Source organism: Gorilla gorilla, chromosome 21 (genome assembly GCF_029281585.2).
Source record: "Gorilla gorilla gorilla isolate KB3781 chromosome 21, NHGRI_mGorGor1-v2.1_pri, whole genome shotgun sequence".
NCBI classification, from domain to species: domain Eukaryota; kingdom Metazoa; phylum Chordata; class Mammalia; order Primates; family Hominidae; genus Gorilla; species Gorilla gorilla.
The window spans coordinates 20,930,574-20,946,137 of NC_073245.2; the positions used below are offsets into that span (position 1 = coordinate 20,930,574).

A 15,564-nucleotide genomic window follows, 5' to 3' on the forward strand; every position below is an offset into this window, starting at 1 on the left:
TACCATTTTTTGAATTTGTGGATTATTTATTTGACAGTGGCTGGCCTTGAGAAAAATCCTTAGCTGAAAAAGCATTTTTACATTCCTGAGAAAATAACTTTTCCTTTGGTCTAGCATTATTTATCTTTCCTTTTTTATAATAAATTTTATTATGTTTATTTTGAAATGTACTTTTACAAGGAGAGAGAATATTCTTTTAAACCCTCACAATCCACTTCGGATTCAACAATTACGGAGGGCTTGCAACGCTTGTTTAATCTATTCCTTTTCCTCTCTGTTTTTTTCTGAATTATTTAAAAGCAAATTCCAAGTGTCATTTTATTTCACCCCTACATTCCACATTACACATCTCTAAAGAGTTATGGATATTTTGCTGCATAAACCTAATGCTATTATCACACCTAAAAATTATAATTACAAGGTCATCCAACATCCACTCAGTCTTACTATGTCCCCTCATTGCTTCAACAAACATTTTTAGAGTTGCCTTTTCTCCATTGTTAATATGCATGGCTATAGGTTCAGGGTTGTGTCAAACATTGCAAACTTAAAAAGGAAAGAAAGAAAGAAGATGAAGAAGTACACTTATTTAGCGAGCAGGGTTTTCCCAAATTCTCACAGCTCTAATCTGGATACCATTCAGTGTGACAGGCTTCTCACTGGGTTCCCACAGCTGGTTAGTGTTTTGAATTCCAGCCCCATGAACTCATCTCAGGCTACATGGGCTAATGCTCAGCGGCCAACCTAGAGCTCATATCTCTGATGACAGAGGACTGGAGCCAGCACGGGCACTGTCTGCCTCTTTCTAAACGCACTGTCATCTGTGTTATTCTTCCATCTTTGCTAAGAGTGAGTGACTCTAATGCCTCTTGGATGCATTTAAGCCATTACGGAAGCAAAATTAATGCCATTCAAGCATATTTTGTTGAAAGACCAATAAAATAACCTGCGTATTGTGGCTGAGCCCCAGAATCCTCAGTCACACCTCTTCAAATTCACATTTCTGTCTCAAAGTTGAGCTTTAAGAAACACATATGAAGATAAAAGGGAGATAGGAAGTATAAATACATGTTCCATAATTAGATATGTAGTTAGTATAGGCTCTGAATTTTGATTATGACTTGCCTATCTAGCTCTTAACAGACACAGTTTCTTAGAGCAAAGGCAATCTTCTGCTTGGGATAAAGGAAACATTTGTTCTATAAGCTCGTCTATTGGAAAACATTATAGGCCCTTTGTTAGATGCCTAAGGGATAGTATTTTAGGGGCCCCACTTGACCTTGCCAAACATTTACAAGGCTAGACAGCACTTATTGAAAGATGCCTGAAATTTGAATTTAAAAAAATCCTAATGTAAATATTTTCTCTTCTCTGCATTTGCATTTATTTATAACAATGTGAGTGAGAATAGGTTCTGAGAAGGGTTGGGAGAAGAAAGTATCTATGCTGAACATTTTTTTTTTCTTTGAGACAGGGTGTTAATCTGGTTGTCCAAGCTGGAGTGTAGTGGTGCAATCTTGCCTCGCTGCAGCCTCAACCTCCCAGTCGCAGGTGGTCCTACCACCTCAGCCTCCCGAGTAGCAGGGATTACAGGCACGTGCCACAATGCCCAGCTATTTTTTTGTATTTTTAGTAGAGATGGGGTTTTCTATGTTGCCCAGGCTGGTCTTGAACTCCTGGACTCAAGCAATCCACCTGCCTTGGCCTCCCAGAGTGCTGGGATTACAGGCGTGAGCCACCACGTCTGGCCTACGCTGAACGTTTTGGACATGGGAAGTGCATATATTGGAAGAGTAGGTATAAAACACCTGGTGCCTATTCTAGTAGAGCTTTACATTCTTTCTGGGGAGTATGGGCCCTAAATGTACAAACAAACTCATGAGAAATATGATCGCTCATCTTGGAAAGCTGCTGCAAGAATAATCCTAGACAGTATCTATTGGCAGATACTTAAAGGGTGTCTGTGGTGGAAGCTACTTTACAAATGGTTTGACATTTGAACAAAAAAAACTGAATGAGTTAAAGAGCAAAGCATGAGCAGGTTGCAGGAAAAGTCCTCAAGGAGGGCATAAACTGGGCCTAGCAGAGGTAGGTGAAGGTGACATTTGTGACTGGAGCTTGTATGTCGCAGCCAGGTCATGAGGGCGTTGTAGCTCGTAGCAGAGAGCTTGATCTCAGGCCTGGATGGCATGTATACAGCAGGTATATGAACATCTCAACATGGTTGGAATTCTCAGACTTTAGTGGGTACCAGAATCACTTGGAGAACTTGTTACAGCTCAGATTGCTGGCCCTACACCAAAGGTTTCTGACTGAGCAGGCCTGGGGTGGGGCCTCAGATCATACATCTCTAACATGTTCCTGGGAGGATGCCCGTGCTGCTAGCCCAGGGGACTGTACTTTGAGAACTGTTGGTCTAAGGAGCAGCTGCAGGTGGGTGTGGCCTTTGTCCATCCTTTGCCGTTACCACAGAAAAGAGAATTACAGGTAGAACAGTTTAAATGGCAGGTGTGCCAATGTGATTGCCACTTACCTGTCTTTCCTAAGATGTCTTGCTTTTTTCAATCCCTTCTTTAGAATGAACCTGAACCTCTGTTTGACATACACTCCCCAAAAAGTAGAATGAGAAATTCTAAAGGCTATCAAATCAGCTCACCATGTCACTGCCTTCAGATTCACCCTGTCCTTAGCGGGGCTGTAGGCAATGGCAGCTGCAGCACAGGCTGCAAACAAGGGCTGCTCTCAACATTTTTAGGTGGAAGAGGGCCTGTCTTTCCCTGCGCCCCATCCTCCTCTCAATCTGGGGCTTTCTGAAAATGCACTTTATCTTCCCAGACATTTATGCAAAAGTAAAATGAGTTAACAGAGGCCAGTAGCATCGCTAAGCTCCAACCAGGAAGTGTTCAGACGTTAGGAAACACGGGTGAGCAAATGTTTACTGACCGTGTAATTAATACGATGCCTTGCCCTGTCTATTGGTCCTTAGTACCATATTTCCTGTTCAAGGCAGTGGAAAGTGAAAATATTAGTTGCTGTTTGCCAAAGGAACAAGTGTCTTCCAAATGAGCACATGATCTATTAGCAGTCCTGCCGGTTCTTCCCATGGGAACAGGCATTTTACTTTGTTTTACAGCTAATTTCTTTCTTACAGCAGGTTCCCAGACACATCAAATGCCTTGCATTTGAGACTAAAGTCAAGATTTATAGTCCAGGCCCATGTAATTCAACGTCAAACAATTCTGATAACATAAGGGCTGGAAGTCAACCATTTTCTCATGAGTTCTTATAAAAAAAGTCATTTTAGCCAAATTGAGTTTGAAGGGTGGGTGTGTCTCTGTGAGCTAATGGATGCTACCTACCCATGTACCCCTGCAAAGAAGCTGGCTACTTTCTTTTGCTACTGTAGAAATGAAATATGAAAATGGACTAAGTGATTTCTGATTGATATTATTGTTGGCTAACCCAGTGGTAGATTTTGTTGCTTTTTCCTCTGTGGACTTCAGAGGGAGAAAAGAATCCCAAACACTTTCTCCTCTGATGGCGCATTGTATCTTCCCTTTCCGTCCTCTATTTCTTTTCCCTGACCTTTTATTGGCTCATCATCTCTCTGTGACTCACACATCATGAGGCTTCATTTTCCTACTGAAAAACCACCACCTGTGCCAAGAGTAGGTTGGAAAGGAGGGTGTTTCCTTTGGTTTTTGTTTGTAGGTTCATGGGTTTGCAGACTCTTGGAGATGAAAAGATCTTGGGGATCATTTAAAACAAGTCTCTATTTTACAGGTGAAGAGGAAGATGGTTGAGTGGTCTCCCTTAGAATGACACAGCCAGCCAAAAGAAAGAATGAGGGTCTGGTGATCTCTCGCCCCACATATGATATCTTGTGTGTTTAACCAGTTGTGGGACAGGGAGACAGAGACAAGGTCTCGCTTCCTAACCTAGATGCTTTCTAGGTTGTGATATAATTAGCTACTTCTTGACATAGGAAGCTTATTCTTCACATCCTTCATCAGAGATGATTTTCTACCAAGAATGCCTCAAAACTCTTGGGGAGAGAGTTGATGGAGCTCCTAATCTGTGGTGGGTGTAGGGAAAACCTGCCTTGGGGTTTTTGAAGATGAGTAGAAAGTGAAGGAGGAAGCTCAGAATCGCTTTAGGACACCATGGAGGCAGTGGGGGTGGGGTTCTTCACCTTCCACATTGCATAGCATTTGTTCTCTTCTCAAAATGCCCAGATGTGGGGAATAAACAGTAAGCGAACTTAACAAACTATAAGAAACTCTAAGACATGGATTTAATTCCTACAGATTTAGATTTTTTTTCCTCTTTGGCATAAAACAAGCCAAAATGCAATAAATATGTACATGCTGTGAAGAAATTTGGATCCTAGAGGTCTTGCAGTTTAGAGTAGAACAAAGGGAAAGCAGAACTCAGGCCCTGGGGAAGCCATGCGGCCAATCATCCCATTGTGACAGACACAATGGCGGCCTTGATGCTAATGATGATGAAAACAGAGCTTGGAGTAGGAGAGGGGAGGCCAGTTGCCTCTCAAACAGTCATGTGGACCTAGCCTGAGGTAGTAGCCATAGATGTCAGTGGCAAGACAGAAGATTCAGTCTCTAAACAAAACCATGTGAGCATCTTTTCCACATTGTTTATGCTGGCATAAAGCAGTACTGCTCCAAGTGTGGTCCAAGGACCAGTGGCATCAGTATCGCTTGGAGACTTGTTAGGAATGTAGATTCTCAGGGCTAACTTCAGACCTACTGAATCAGAATCTCTTGGGGCTGGAGCCCAGAAATCTGTCTAAACAAGCTCTCATTATTTCTTGCTTATCCTAAAGTCTGAGAAGCATTAGCAAAAAGATCTTGTATTATGGATGCATGAACGCAAGCTTGTGAAGTGGGTGTGCATTTGTTGAAACTATATAGGAGGTCTTGTTGCTTGAGTGTTAAAGTCTGTTATTTTTTTCCTTAGATACTTGGCTATGAAGATAGCTGAAATAATGGAGGGGGATTTTACTTTTCTCCTTTGTTCAGTTGGGAATTGATTGTAGGAATTGTCGGTTAATTCTAGGTAATTGGATTAAATCCAGAAGGCACATGTATGTTTCTCAGCATAAAAAGACTGACTATTGAGGTTTTACACCATCTCTGGATTTAGAAAGTACAATGAGAGAGAGGAAACTTAAAAGTTTCCCCGTTTTGTAGACTAACTGTGGCCTCCTATAGAGAAAAGAGCACCTGCTTTTTCCGCTCCTGAATCAGCTCCTGATTTCAAAACCTGGCTTGGACACTTAAAAATTGTATTTCCCTGGATAAGCCATGTATCCTCTTTCAGATTCCATGTCTTCATCTATAAAAGTGGAAGAATAATGGCAAATGCTATGTGAAGATGAATAACATCAGGTGAGATGGTGTAAACAAAATATCTAAAACCAAGCTCAGCCTGCGGTAATTCTCACATAATGAGGTATTATGATTATGGTGATGATTGCTATGATGAAAATGATATTGATTCTGTTACACAATCCTGATTAAGGTCAGAAGGTACCAGTATTTCCCTTGATCATGTCTTTTAGAGGTATTAAGATAAATGGGATTAAAGTATAACAAATTCAGCAAAGGATACAGATCCTAAGTGTGCAGCACCATGACTTTCACAAAGTGAGAGCAAATTTGTGGTTAAGAAAAGAATGTGGCCAGCTCCAAAGTTCCCAAGCTCAGATTACCAGAGCCACTATTCTGACTCCTAGCACCTAAGACTAGTTACAAATCATAATGTATGTGCTCTTTTGTGTCTGTCTTTTTTGCTGTGTGTGTGTGTGCGCGCGCACGTTTGTAATTCATCCATTTTTGTAGCATTTTACTGTAGATTATTCATTCTCATTGCTAGATGGTATTTTATTATAGGAATACACCACAGATTGTTTATTCCATTCCACAATGTTTTATCCATTGCAGGTGTTTGGGTTGTTTCCAGGTCTGGCTGTTATGATTAATGCTCCATGGACATTTTTGAACATGTCGTTGGTGAGCAAGTGTGCATATATCTGCTAGTTATGTACCTAGGAGTAAAATGGTTGGGTCACAGGATAGGCACTTGCTCAGTTTTAATCAATACTGCCAGTTTACCAGGGTGGTTGCACAGATTTACAGTCTCATCAGCACAGGATGAAGCTTCTATTTGCTCTTATTTCTAACCAACACTTGGCATAGTCTCCTTGTTCTGGTGGCATATGTGGGATTTCACTGGAGTTTGAATTCACATTTTCATGATGAACAATAAAGATGGGCACCTTCTGACTTTGCCATTTAATTTATCTTCTTTTGGGAAGTGCACATTCCGATATTTTGTCCATTTTTTAAAAACTGTGTTATCTTTTTCTTATTGATTTGTAAACTTTTTTTATGTATGCTGAAAATCCATCTTTTGCCAAATATATTAATTTTAAATTCCTTCTCTGACTCCGTGACTTACCTTTTTTCATCTTGGCAAAATTGTCTTGGCTTTTCTTAGAGTTGCCAGAAAAGTACAGGACTGTCCATTACATTTGAATTTCAGCTAAACAAAAAATGGTTATTAGTGTGATTATACCTCAAATATTATATGAGAGATCTTTATGGTAAGAATCATTCATTGTTTATATGAAGTTCAAATGTAACTTGGAGTTCAGTGTTTTTATTTGCCAAATCTGGTAACCCTATGCATAAGGGGTTTTTTTTTCTTTTTTTTTCTTTTCTTTTTTTTGTCCTCTCTCTGAGGACACAAACCTTTTCAAGAGTGGCAACATCAAGCTCTGAGGGAGGACAGGGAGGATACTTACTTAACCAATTAGAACCTCTAAGTTTTGGAGCCCCATCTAACATGCACTAAAGCATTTTGCATCTTGCTTTAAAAATGTCTTAAGCTATATCTTGTGATTAAACTATTCCCAAACAGTTATTACTGGGTAAATAGTCTTACAGGTGTGGCTTTCTTCAACTTTGACTTTTTTTAAAATTCTGAACCATGAGTTTCAGTGTTCAGTGGCAAGTGTAGGTTGAAATGGAAAGTGATTTAGTGCCTCAGCTGTCACCTCTGTTTGTTTCCCTCAGACTTTTAAACTGTTTCCTCAAAGTCAAGTTTTTATTTTCCTCTCCTTTCAAGTCACTAATTCATGTCCACAGAAGGAGTGAGTATCTTGAAAGTACAGTAAAAGCAGCTGTTGCTGTGGCTGCTGTACATGATATAGATGTAGATGATACAGATGTTGAAGATACGGATGATGTAGATGTAGAAAATGTAGATGAAGTAGATTTAGAAGATATAGATGATGTAGATACAGATAATGTAAATGTAGACAATGTAGATTATGTAGATACAGATAATATAGATGATTTAGATATAGATAATGTAGACATAGATAATGTAGATGTTGTAGATAATGTAGATGATACAGGTGTAGATGCTATAGATGATGTATATATAGATAATGTAGATGATGTAGATATAGATTATATAGATGATGCAGATGTAGATAATGTAGATGTAGATAATGTAGATAATATAGATGTTGCAGATGTAGATGATGATGATGCAGAGGATTTAGATGATCAGTAGGGATGATTCTGAGAAAGATGAATACCTGTTTGAAGTATGAAGGACTAAGGATACTAAAATAGGGGACTTAAGAAAGAAGAGAGAAATAGAAGATGGTTCCATTCAATAAACACTACTTGAGCAAAATATTTCAATTCTCTGCCAAGATTAAAAATAATCAGAGAATGAAATAAAATTTAAGTTTAAAGTGAGGAAATGAAACAGAATTGTCAGAAACTGAAAAGAATTTCACAGGTCAAATGGCAAATGTGAAAATATCGAAGTCATGTAACAGGAGGAAAAAGGATGCAAATCCAGCTGAAAGCAGTATCAGCCATCAGAAAATGCTTGGAAAAAAAAAAAGAACTGAACCTGGGGTTCCGTCTCAATTTCTGTATAACTGTTAAGACACTGGCTCTTTAGTTAGCACCCATATCTATTCATTTTCCCAGGTCTCATTTTCCCAAATGTGAAATGAAGGTATTGGTCCTCACAATTCAAAGTGTGGTTCCTGGAAAAGTAGCATTGGCAGTATCAGGGAGCTTGTTAGAAGTGCAGAATCTGGGGGCTGTTTCCAGATCTGTGGAATCAGAATCTCTAGGGACAGGACCTAGAAATCTATATTTTAACAAGCCCTCCAGGTGATTATGCAGTATTCAGATGCTGGGGAAGAATTGGCCTACTCTAGTGCTTTTCAAATTTTAATGTGCATCCGAATCAGTGGGACGTTTTTACACTGAGATGCAAAAGACAAAACTATTTTTGTATCTATTCTATTTGAGTTTGTGTTTATGATTTTAAGATAAGGCTATTCTAGAACAAATCTACATAGAAATTGGCTTTCTGATTATTATCCCCCCCATAGCAGAATGTGTGTAGTGTTTTTTCCCCCAAATCATGAAGTTTGTGTTAGTACATGTGCCAGATGCACCCACTCTGAAGGGGTTGTTAACAGATACACACACACACACACACACACACACACACACACACAGAGTTTCTGAGTGAAAGCAAGGAAGAACAGATTTCTGAGCCAGTAGAGGCCACAAATGTCTTGGCCCAAGTGTAGCTCCCAGGCCTGAGGAATCCCAGATGATACCACAGTTAAATAAGGCAAACCCCAGGCCCTTAGAGTTCAGGCTACGGGAAGTGGCAAGAAGCTCCTGGCAGGCAACCCCCAGGCCTGAAGGTTGACTTGGGAATTTAAGTGCACAAACTGTCCAGAAAATTGTCATGGTAGGGGAAGGCTGGTCTCTTTTCTGTTTGTGTTTATGTATTAAAATTAGGGGATATGTTGTACAGGGCAAAAGAAAAGGGTTGGCTTGATGTTAGGTGAAAAAGATCTGGGTTCCAGGCCTTGTAATGGAGGGAGAGACGTGAATGGAGAAAAAAAAATGGAGCAGAAGCTCATTTTGTCAATATTAATGATGATGATGATGATGATATGTATATTTTGAGCACTTTAAGTGACAGTCACTTTTTCAAAACTTCATGTATATTATTTAGTCCTTGTAGTAGACTTGAGAGCTGGGCTTTCTTATTAAATCCATTTTAGAGATGAGGAAACGAAGGCTATAGGTGGGTTAAGTAATTTACACAAAATCATACATTGATGAAATGCTGAAAGCATGTAACAAGCCAGAGAGTCTAACCCTAAAGCCAGCATACTCTATATTTCTTGATGCCTATTGGATCAAATATGGGTTGGAGTTTTTGTAACTTAGTGTTCGGTAGTAGAAAGAATCTGAAAAGTTGAAATGGAAATATTCTCTCCTAATTTTACCACTGATTAGATGGATGTGGTGGGTTGATGGTAAAATTGGCACCAAATCTTACTTTTCTGTAACCCATTCCTTGTAATGTGATCTTGCAGCAACTCTCAGAAAGAAGAGTCTATGTCCCTGTACACAGAATCTGGCTTGACTTTGTGACTTGCTTTCACCAACCAAATGCAGAAGAAGTGAAGTCTGGTCCTCAGGAGGTTTTGTACTCCTCTGCTGACTCTCCTGGGATGCTAACAAGGCCATGAGTCCTAGTTACGACTAACTTACATGGCCTAGTCACCTCCATTGTCCAAGCCAATAGGTACCCAGCCATCACACCTAGAGTGAGGCCATTCCAATCTCCAGCTGATCTGCTGTGGATGAGCATGGCCAAGATCAACTGAGCTTGGCTCAGATGAGCAAGACTGCCTGGATAACCTACAATCTTGTAAGTAATAATTTTGGTTGTTGTTTTAGGGGAGTAGGTTTGGGGTAGTTTGTTATATAGTAAGGGATAACTGATACATTGCATGATCCAAGGAAAAACCAGTTAAACGGTACAGAATTCTGATAGAACAGCACAGGTGAGACCACCCTCTGAACATTTCATAATTCCTCTGTTCTTGTCTTGGTAGAGTGTGATCCCTTATTCAGCTTTATCAAGAACTTGGAGCCCACTTTCTTATTATTATTATGGATGTTTGTTTGGTGAATACAAGAATTAATTGTCAGGGCCCAGCATAATCTGGGACCCATCATGTGAACATGTTGGCAGACCGCCATGAAGGATCTTGTCCCTACCCCTTACCTTGGCCTCCCATTCATGGTGGGGCTTCCTCCCACCTCTCCTGCTTTGTAAAGAGTATTCAGTAACACAGCAGTGTCTGCATGTGGTTTCCCTCTGTGAAGCTTTAATTAGTGGTGTCTTGAATCTTGATTGCTTCAGGAGTGGTCAATGAGTTTGACTTTCCAAAATAGATACCCAGAGGGTGTGAAACATGCTTACTCATTAGATTCAAGAAAAGCGAAGAAGTCTTTATGTAAACAGCCCGGAAGATAGTGCATTTTTGGAAACTCACTATCACTTTTTTAGGCAGGTAAATGATTGCATGATAATACATAGGTTGCTTTCTACTGAGGGTGAACTTTCTCTAGCCATTAATAATGTTAATTTAAATTCTGGGTGTTAACTATGAGGTAGGTTCCTTTAGTTGCTATGTGAGAGGCTACGGTTTGCTCTGTCTCCTAGAAAGGGAAGAAAAAGGATCCCGGTTGTGTTGGTAACTGCCTCATTGAAACTCTTTGAGTGTGCCACATGTGTGTGGTTTAGCTGGCGACCGTGGTGTCTGTATGTATGTGGTCATAGATTTGTTATAACCTCTTGTCTGCCAAGGCAAGACCACCAGTTCCATTTTAATTCTAAGTTAACCTCAGGCTGGAGCCAATCCATGCTGCTTGAACATAAACGCTGACACTCGATCCACTCATCCTCTTGGCCCCACAATTTGTTGTTTTTCTTTTTCTTTCTTTTTTTTTCCAAGGGAGTTTGAACATTTGTTTGCAATCCAAAACCAACACTTCGTGTACAGGACATAGTGATTACATAATTCTTTATAGGTTCTTATACTTTCCCTGTATTGCAAATCTTGCTGCTCTGTTATAAAACATCTCAAATTAAAGAGCAATTTGTAAAAGACATACTTGGAGCTGGGACATTAAGTTTTACTGTGGTAATCGTTTTGATTCTTTTGAGAGATACAGAATCAATACTTTAAGTAGAATGCTCTCTTTTTAAAGAATGGCTTGAGAGAGGCTGCCTTTCACTGTGTTTTTGAAATGGGTAAGACAGACCTCTACGCCCACATCCTGGCAGTGCAAATGTAGGTGACAAGATGATATTAAGTGAGAAACATTGAATTAACTTTTTTAAAAAAATTTAATTTTTGATGAAAGGAAAGAGGAAATTAGTCTGTTAAGCTTTTCAAACCTGATAGCTAATTGGTTTCATGCCCATGGCTGTGAGAAGATTGTCATCTTTAATTTCTAAATCTGAATTTAAATCTCGTAATTCTTAGGCAGCCCAAGCATTTGTGAACTTAACAAAGAGTTGGGAAATTTTTACCCTAACAATGGTTTGTGGCAAGCTCACATTGTGGCCTATGTCCATTGGTTCAATTACAAAAGTTACTTGATTTAAATATATTTCTATATTTGGAGTTGTAGTTGTTCTCCAAGACTGCCTGCCCTCTTTCCAGAAATTTTGCTCAGTGACTTGTTTTCAGAAGTAACCAGTTAGACACTTTGTGAAATTGCCAAGGGTGTCTCTCTTAGTTACAACCAAGTTTCACAAACACTACATTATCATGAGTTAAAAATAATTTCTTTTGAGCTTATTGAAGAAGACTGCTAACTGCTGAAAATATTGGGAGTGTTATGGGTGACACTAAGAAGAGTGCTGATGTTTTCAGCCAATCACATCCAAGTCCCTGCTTTTTGAGATCTAAATCTAGTCCTTGCAGGAATCCTCTGAAATGGGAGACAGGTGAGATGTCAAGGGCATAATGGTAGAAATACAACATTGAACTCATCAAATGATCTAGTTAAGAGCTCCAATTCCATTAACATGTTTCCAACATTCCAGCAGTTGGGAATATTATTTAACTCTATCTAAGCCTCAGTTTCCTCATCTGTAAAATAGGGATAATAAATATCCATTTGATTAATGGACTGTGGTAAGGATTATATTGATAAGCTATGCCTAGTGTTTCACATGGCACCCTTGCTTACCACCCTACTTGCTGTTTTCCCATCCTCTGCTGCAGAATACAGCCCATACTTCCCAATATGGCATGCTGGGCCTTCTATGGTCTGCCCTTAGCCTACCTTCCAGCTAGGTCTCTCACCAAGCTCTCTACTGCACAGGCTCTAATTCCTGGCCATGCTATACACCACCATGCCTCACGTTCCCTTTGCTAGAAATGCCCCATTCATTTCCATTCACAAGGCAATTTCCACTCTTCCTTTAAGAATCATCTCAAGCATCACTTTCTCTCAGAAGCTTTTTCTCTACTGACGCATCTCTCCTTCATCTCCTCCAGCCTTTATACTGCTAGCCAAATGTCCCTACTTTTGCCTTAGCACTCACCTATTGTGTACAAACATGCTACTACTGCTGCTAGCATTATTCCTCTGACTAATTCACCTCTGCATCTTTCTACTTTGCTTACTTCTTGTGATTCCCAGGCTCATTTAGTTTCTTTCTTTCAATCAGTATAAAAAAATGATTATGTTTGTTTACATTCAGGTTGGTCCAAGAAGACATATGTACATAGAAATCTTTGAACTTTGCTGATAAGAGAAAGCCTAGAATTCCAAGCCAACTCCTTCATTGAATAGATGAGGAACATAAAGCCAAGAGAAAATGATAGGCTTGACAAAGTCAAAATAACCAGACCCAGATTGTCTGACTTCCAGCCCAATGGGCTTCCAGGACAGCAACAGACATTGTGAGGAACACAATGTCTCCTGTGACACAGGACACAATGTCAGAAATCAGCACCCATTTTCCTTCTTTGGTTAACAGTTATTTGGTTTTCTTTTGGGAAGTCATGCTTGCTCAACAATAAGTCCTCTTGGTCCCCCAGAGGGTTACTTCCCCAGCCCTAAGGGTGGACTCACAACCCAGGCCAGCTTAATTAGCATGTCTTATACCCTTGACTATAGCCAATGGGTTTGTCAAAGGCATGAAATTCAGCTTGGCTCAGTAAAACTCAATTCCAGAACTTTTGCTAGAATTGTGGTGAAGACTCCGTGTGATCATTAGTCATAAAGATGGCATGAACCTTGGTTTGTTGGGGGTCACCATGTGGAGGTGCTTAGTTGAGAGTGAAGTTAGCAGAAAGAGAGGAGAGCCCAAGAGAGAAGGAAGTGGAGAGAGAGAAAGGGAGGAAAAGAATAAGGGCAGGGGAGGATGAGAGAGAGCATGAAATCCAGATTTGAGTCACTGGATCCAGCTGTACTTGAAGCCTGCAGGAAGTCCTAGAATTTTTAGACACATGAGCCAGTAATTCTCTGCTTAAATCAATTTGATTGGGTTTTTTATTACTTGTGACTGAAAGAATTCTGAATTATACATGATCTAACTCTCTTCCTTGTTGCACACTTCTAGAGAGATTCTTAATACCTAAATTCTAGAATTTTCAAGCTCAGCTACTCAAATGTCACTACCTCTCTGAGCCCTAGTTTCTTCAGATTTTAATTGAAAACAACTACTTTGTTTTTGGAAATTTAAAATAAGATACACTTGGTTAAGTGCCAGCACAGACTAGGTGGTCAATTAGAGGTGTTTATTATGATGATTATCAATTTGATGTATCACACTTTGAGATTCAGATGCCATAGTGATTCTCTCTGTGTATGGGGGTTGTTTTTAATTTAACATGTATGATTAAAATTTTAAAGTCACTTTTCAGGCGTGTTATCAAGATGTATCCATTAGAACATTAAACATTAATATATTTATGTAGTGCTGCCTACCTGTCAAGCACTCTTCTAAGCATTTTGTAAATATTAACTTATTTAATCCTTTTAAGAAATTGAGGAGGTAATTTCTGGTATTGTTTCCATTTTACAGGTGGAGAAATGGAGGCACTCACGGATCAAGCATTTTCCCAGGGCCACATAGTTAATGCAGCACTTAGAAGACTGGGTATCTTTTTCAATGCCACATAGCAGCACAGCTAGGAGTTGAACCAGGCAGTCTGGTGCTACAGGCCATACATTTTGACATGTGTTTTGTTGCCTCTTGACAAAGTCCATGGACTGTGATCCTGGGACCAACAGCATCAGTATCAACTGGGAACTTCTTAGAAATTCAAATTCTTGGGGCTATTCCCCAAATTTCTGAGTCAGAAGCTCTGGGGATAGGGCCCAGCAAGCTATGTGTTAACAGACTTTTTAGATCAGGGGTTCCCCCCAACTCCCAGGCCAAGAACCAGTACCAGTCTGTGGCCTGTTAGGAACCAGGCTGCACAGCAGGAGGTGAGGGCAGGTGAGCATTACTGCCTGAGCCCTGCTTCCTATCAGATCAGCGGTGTCATGGCATTAGATTCTCACAGGAGCAAGAACCATATTGTGAACTGCACACACAAGGGATCTAGGTTGCGTGCTCCTTATAAGCATCTAATGCCTGATGACCTGAGCTAGAACAATTTCATCCTGAAACCACCTCCCCCTTCCCCCAACCCCGTCCGTGAAAAAATTGTCTTCTATGAAACTGGCCCCTGGTGCCAAAAAGGTTGGGGGTGGCTGTTTCAGATTATTCTTACTCAGGATAAAGTTTGAGGACATCTGCCCTAGCTCCTTAAATTTAAACTATAATTCATAAATTGGGTTCTTACGGTGCATTAGGATAATGCATTGAATAGGTGATTTTTGGATGACTCCTATGTGCTAGCTACCATTGTACTTGTAGGTGTTACCATGCAGAACAAAAGGTAAAGTATTCCTTGGGAAATAAACAGCCAAATAAAGACTTAAATAAACACAAGATCCCAGCTATCACATTCGATAATTTCCAGAAAGAAAAGAAGTGTGATACCAGAGCACATGACAAGAAGTGGGTTTGAGGGTGAGAGGTGGGAATGGTGTCATCAAAGTCTTTCTTAAGTGAGTGATGATGTATAAGAAAAAGTTGGTGGTTCTGGACATTGGCGGCACACTGCAGTCTCTTGGGGAGGCCTAAAATCCTTTAGGCCACATCCCAGACCAATCAAACCGGAGAGTTGGGGTTGGGACGCAGGCATCGGTATTTATTTATTTATTTATTTTTTTGAGATGGAGTCTCACTCTGTCACCAGGTTGGAGTGCAATGGCGCAATCTCTGTTCACTATAACCTCTGCCTCTCAGGTTCAAGCGATTTTCTTGCCTCAGCCTCCCCAGTAGCTGGGACTACAGGCGCCTGCCACCATGCCCAGCTAATTTTTGTATTTTTAGTATAGATGGGGTTTCACCATGTTGGCCAGGATGGTCTTGATCTCTTGACCTCGTGATCCGCCCTCCTCGGCCTCCCAAAGTGCTGGGATTACAGGCGTGAGCCGCTGCACCTGGCCAGCATTTTTTAAAATCACCTCAAGTGATATCAGTTTGCAGCCCAGGTTTAAGACTCCCTGAACTGAAGGCTATAGGGGAGATATGCAGGCCTGATGGAAGAGTGACATG

At 40.3% G+C, this 15,564-nt stretch overlaps 1 long non-coding RNA gene across 3 annotated transcripts in view; it reads left to right on the forward strand.

Annotated features, from left to right (window-relative positions):
* The first annotated feature begins 4,536 nt into the window (after positions 1–4,536).
* Positions 4,537–15,564, forward strand: part of LOC101130394 (uncharacterized) — a 43,508-nt gene continuing 32,480 nt past the window's right edge. For 2 of the 3 annotated variants that reach the window (XR_008674484.2, XR_010132368.1), the window contains exons 1-4: positions 4,557–4,633; positions 5,341–5,408; positions 9,455–9,792; positions 13,978–14,052. This is a non-coding gene — a long non-coding RNA (uncharacterized lncRNA). Of the gene's footprint in view, positions 4,634–5,340; positions 5,409–9,454; positions 9,793–13,977; positions 14,053–15,564 lie in introns of all 3 variants that reach the window. The other variant, XR_008674485.2, reaches the window with a different exon arrangement.